This window comes from Grammomys surdaster, unplaced genomic scaffold (genome assembly GCF_004785775.1).
Source record: "Grammomys surdaster isolate TR1022 unplaced genomic scaffold, NIH_TR_1.0 125834, whole genome shotgun sequence".
Taxonomy (NCBI): domain Eukaryota; kingdom Metazoa; phylum Chordata; class Mammalia; order Rodentia; family Muridae; genus Grammomys; species Grammomys surdaster.
In genome coordinates this window covers 2,952,272-2,958,271 of record NW_021620662.1, presented here as the reverse complement: position 1 = coordinate 2,958,271, position 6,000 = coordinate 2,952,272, and positions in this window count along the sequence as shown.

Sequence of the window (6,000 nt, the reverse complement as noted above, 5' to 3'; positions counted from 1 at the left end):
CTCTCTCCTCTGTCTCCTCTTCCTTCCAGAGGACAATCATTCTGTTTGGTACAATTTGTCTTGTTTATGTATATTTTCATCTACCTGAGTGCTATTGTATGCCACAATATGTTCTACTATATGCTGTCCTTGTGTCGTTTGTCATTTTGTTCTCAGAACCTCACTTGTGACGGCTCACAGGTTGCTGTTACCAGATGCACAGTACTCCGTGGCTTGTATCTGCCCCATACCATCTGGTTGGCTACTGAATGGGAGTGCCACTATCAACCTTTAACTGCAAACAGCACTCAAACGAGCATCCTTGAAGTCCTTGAACAGGCCCCTTTATGGTCACATGGGAGAACTTATTTGGGAGATGAGCTCAGTTAGTACAATAGTATGTCCATATTGTTTCCCAAGACTTTGTCAAGTGACTCTTCCACCTGTGACACCCTGGGGTTCCTCTAGCTTCACTTCCATTGCAGCATCTGGTTTGTGAGGGTGATGTACTTAAGAACAACTACCACATTTTTAAACATAGAAGAGACTTTATATTCTCTAGCCCATAGCTTCCACAATTCTTTCCAAGTTTCAAAAATAAATGATGTTCTACATCTCTGTACACAGAAGAGTCTTTTTAGAAAGAACGTGCTAATGTTGCTGTTAAATTGCAGGAGTAATGGAGTAAAATTTCAACGATTTTGAGCAAATTGGTCCCCAAGTGTGCTGGACTAGGGGGAACAAAGAAATGATTATGGTGTCTGGGTCAGTTTTGGAGATCCAGTGAGAAGGTGGTTTGGGGTGACTCCCTTCCTATCCATTATAACTTAGTCTACTTTGTTCCTCAAAGCTTTCCCTTCCCTTCCTTTTCAGAAAGGAGCCCAGAAGCCCCCTCTTTGTCACAGCTCTGCTTCCCACCGGTTAGAACTTCCTGAACGCTCCTGTCTCCTTCATCTTAACCCCACAGAACACTTGAGGGCAACCCCATTCTTCCCTTTAACTTAATTTATATCAGTTGGTTGCCCCCTTTTCATTGTTGGATGGGAGAGCTAGAAATAGCTCTCCATCACTGAAAACCTGCGCACCCCAGGGACAGAGGGAAAAGCCTAGCAGAGAGGCACCCTTCCAAGTCAGTATGCATAAGAGCGTTTCTGCAGGGCAGCTGGCCTAAGTACACACACATACACACCTTCCCTCCCCACCCCTTCCTCTCCCCTCTGGGCTTTATCCTTCATGACTGTCTAATGAAGGACTGGGCTGGGAGTGGAGGTCCCCGATTACACACAGATCTATACGTGCACATACCAAAGAGAAAATGCATATAATCATATTAAGGCAGTTTGTTTTCCTATCTCTATAGTTTATAGTGATGTAAAGTTGACAGTTTCTAGGCATGGCTTTCCCTAAATAAGCCCTCCATGTTTTTCCTGGATGTGAAAGACAGTATTCACAGCCAGAAAAGAGCACTTGAGAAATTCTTGGGGACTGAGTGGTGCTTCGGGCCATCTTCCTTGCTTAACAATCAATGAATAACTCATCAAAAAGTGTGATTCCACCTAATTAAAATCAGTAAGGCAGTCTATGGAATCAAAGCCATGCGGACCAAACTATTTGGATCATAGAACTCTGACATCTGATAGCTCCAGCCTAAGCCAGTTGCTTTCCAAATGTGGCAGCACAATCACTCACACTGTGGAGCCTGCTCAGTATTTTCCCTGAAGCTCACACCTCCCTGTGTCAACCCTGTGTTCACACAGATTTGCTAAGACACTGACAACACAAAGCAGGGCCTCAGACGCACCATTCATTTGAAGATTCTTTTCAAACAAGAAAGCATTTGTGCTACGTGTCTGCTCATTAAGAACAGTCTTCACCCAGACACTATCACACTGAGGTTGATTCCCAACTTGGCATAACTTTTTATATGGAATCAGCTTTATTGTTAATTTGGATACCTCCTTGGTTTGAGCATAGTGCTCCAGACCTGTCTGGGATTCTCTTTTGCCTTTACCTAGAAAATTGTTCAGTATCCCCTGTCATGACTTCACCTTCTTACATCTTCGAGTTTCTTAGAAGAAAGGAGATAATTTAAAGGCAAAATCAACAAAGGACTATTCCAAACCAAATGGTCTCTAATTTCAATAAACTAAGTTATTCAGACCAGCTGAGAAAAATTGTAGTTTTAAAAACTCAGACAAGTGCTAGGCGGTGATGGCACGCACCTTTAATCTCAGAACTCAAGAAGAAAAGGCAAGCAGACCTCAGTGAGATCTGGCCAGCCTGATCTATAGAGCAAGCTCCAGGATAGCCAGGGCTACATAGAGAAACCCTGTCTCAATACTCTCCCCACCAAAAAATTAGATAAGCATACTTTTAGAAGACCTCCATCCTTGTGAATTGAGATATCCTATGCATTTCTATGCTGTGGAATTTTCTCCAAGTGACCTGAGCCAGTTGGGGATTCCTGCACACAATGAGTGGGGTGGAACCTTCTGTTCACGTACAATGGTATTCAAACCCCAAGGTACTGGCTTCTTGAGAACAAAGGACAGAACAGCCAGGATTGAGTGGCATGGTTCAATAGGATGAATCATGGAACCATCCGATCCTAGATGGTCATATGTACCTATGGAAATGCATCTTTTGAACAAGGTATAGGAATCAACAAAGCAGTGAAAACATTATAGTAGACATAGAATGGTAAAAGCTAGCAAAGATCAAGTAGTTCTTACTACTCTGAATTATTGTATGTGTTACCCCTCACTTAATATTATCAATGTCCCCATTTTACTGATGAGGAACCTGAGGTGCTGAACAATTCAGTAAGCTACTCAGAATCACACAGGTTGACTAAGGTCACATGGTTCTGGAGTTTCTTTCTTAATAAGACCTTGTAGTTTTTCTCCCAACATTGCATTCTCTCTTTTGTGCCTGGTTTGGAAGAGAGCTTCAGGAAGCAGAAATCCTGTGTTTGACTCTGCTCATAGAAATAGACTTTGTTCTGTGATATACCTTGGACTCCAGCACCAGGTAGAGTTCCAAGAGCCCTGCAATAGAAGCAGAAAGTACCACCCCCTTGTCTATCATGGTTTTACCACTTTGGAAGGAGAGACTGTGACAGAGCTGTATGCTTCCCATCAGGGTGGATCCACTCCCAGAGACAGGCAGAGGAGAGTCTGTGAGAGCTCTGGAAGCCCAACATCAGTCAGTGGCTTCCTGGTCCTCTCTCCAGGCCTGGGGCCCTGAGAGTGAATAAGGAAGGCTGCAGAAAGTAACTCAGTTCTTATCCCACCTAGACTAGTTAACAGCTACTTCCGGAGTGGCTGCTTGAAAGAGTGGTTGTCATGGCTTCCTCTGTAGGGAAAAGACAGGGAGGTGAGAAGTCAGAAGAATTAAAGAGCCCAGCTTCAGAAATAACACAGAGCCTCAGCAGGCCATCGCCACCACCAGGTGGGAGTCTTTTGCCCCACTGAGGGGGACAGCACTGTGGCTACTACTGCAGCATCTCTCCATCATTCCAGTGAGCACTGAATCCAGACCTTACATCACCAACCTCCCAGGATGTCTGCAGAGGAGATGACCAGGAGAGAGGGTGCGCTGCTTTCTATCTCAGATCCTTCTTTCTCAGAGCTCTCCTAGAAGCAGATCTGAGTTTGATTTTACTTTGAGAATTATGTGTGTGTGTGTGTGTGTGTGTGTGTGTGTGTTCTGGGGATTCAAATTGGGGTTCTCATGCTTGTCCTGCCCGCCCCCCTTTTAGTTCACATTAAGTTAAGTATTTTCTCCCTCAGGAGGAACATTTACCATGTGTTTATTGCATAATCCTACCTGGGGGTGTAACATCATTCTCTCTCTTAACTAAAAATCATGTAAGACTGACATAATGTTGACTAAAAGTGGATCTAGGAATACTTGGGGTTCTTTGTTCTGTGGGGTTCCTGGTAAACACACAAGCTTACTAGTGCTCTTTAAATTACACGTCTGAGCTGGAATGAGCATTTGGATTCATAGTTTCAGATTGATTCAGAAAGTCAATCATATGAGCTCCAAAGAGGCACCTGAGCACTCTTTATCACGGAAAGTATAATACTCTACACTGGCTACAATGGAACCTTCCATCCCGGAGGCCATATTAAATGCCCCTCTATTTTCCAAGTAAAAACAAATGCATCATTTAAAACCCCTGTAGTTACTTCAGGTCAGGAAGTGATTCAATTTGATATGAACCAGGTTTTTTGCCACACCCTCTCTGAGGTCATGAAATCATCATCATTTGCCACAGCATTGGAATTAGAGATAACTAAAAGCAGTTTACATGTCATCCCTACCACATCGGGTCCACTGGCCAGGATCAGGTTCCTGCAGATGTCCTAGGATTTTCTGAGATCAAACTCCTACCTCCAAGCCTCACCTCTTGTTTACTTCTGCAGCTCTGACACAAGAGTCTTAAGAAAGGAGAGACACTTCTCTGATGGTTGATAGAGCAATAGAGAGGAAATACACATATTACATGTAGGATTCAGTATTTTGTGTGTTTCTTTCCACTGACCACACGCAATGGCCTAAGAAATTCTCATTTGATATTCTCAGTCCCTAGAACGGGGTTTGATAGAGATTAAATCCCTGCTGTATTTACAGCCTGAAGCAGTTCATGTGCAGTAGGAATTCAATAAATAATGTTTGGTGAATGAATGGATGTTTAAAAATGCAAGTGGGAGAGTATTTTTTCCCTGACATTAAGAAAGCAGCCACCCCACACATGGACAACATCTCTGTTCTGTTAAGGCAGGTACTTGCTTCACTGTCTCATCTCTTTACAAACACTGAGGAAGGTTCCCTCTGATGCCCTGAGGACCTGCTCATACTCTTGTGAAGAGGCTTAAAAGAAGGGTCAGAGGCAAGGGCTTCCTCATCTACAAATGTTAAAATGAGCAAGGAACCAGTGTGGTAGTCCACACTCATGTAGTAAAAATAAAAGGAGATTAGGATATAGCTAAGTAACCAAATGCTTGTCTAAAAGATATAAGGCCCCAAGTTCAAACCAGTACTGTTGGAGGATCTTTTCCTGATTCCTTTGTTTGTCAGGGAGAACTTATTAAAGAGGAAAGAAACCATGGGTCCAAAATTTTCTAGGTGGTTGTAAAATAGATATGACTGTAAAAAGTTAACCTGAGATTCCCCATTCTTTCTCAGGATTTCTATCTCAAGAAAGCAAACATGGTTTTAATCACATGTCTCTTGGTGTTAACACATTCGTTCTGAGTGTGACATACTTGAGATACATTAAACCTGCCAACTCTTCATTTGTCTGTAGTGCTTTGCAGGCAGCCTTTGCTTAAGGTCAGAATGTGCCCAGGTTTCTGCTTATTTGAAAGGTGAGATTATGAAGACCAGGACCTCTGTCTTAGCTCCAGAACGTGGTGACCCAGTTATCCCAACTGTAAATTGAAAAGATTGGTAAGCTTCCTCAGAGCCTCAGCTTATGGTGGAAAGGCAAGTAGGACAGTCCCAGATGCAAGAGCTTGAAGCAGTTGGTCACAATGCATCCACAGAGTCAGGAAGCAGATGCTGGTGCTCAACCCACTTTCTCTTTTGTAAGTAGTCAAGGATCCCAGCCTAGAGGATGTGTCACCCACAGTAGGCAGGTCTTCCCACTTCATTAATCTAACCAAGACCATCTACTGCAGGCATGCACAGAGGCCCCTCTCCCATGTGACCCTAGATTCCATCAAGTTGACTGTTGAGGCTAGACATCACATGCCTGCCATTAATAAAATAATATATGATACCTACAAATTTATGGGGCACACGGAAAACATTTGCAACAGGTTGATACATTCATTATTGTAGTTGTGAGAGTGGCATCGTGGCTGTTTGTGTATGTCTGAATTCATCAGATTACATACATTAAACATGGAATTTATTGTATATCAGATAAACTCAATAAGGCTATTTGTAATAATAGCCTTATTTTTTTTTAATTGTAGGAGAACCATGGAAGATGCAGAGATATTAACTCTG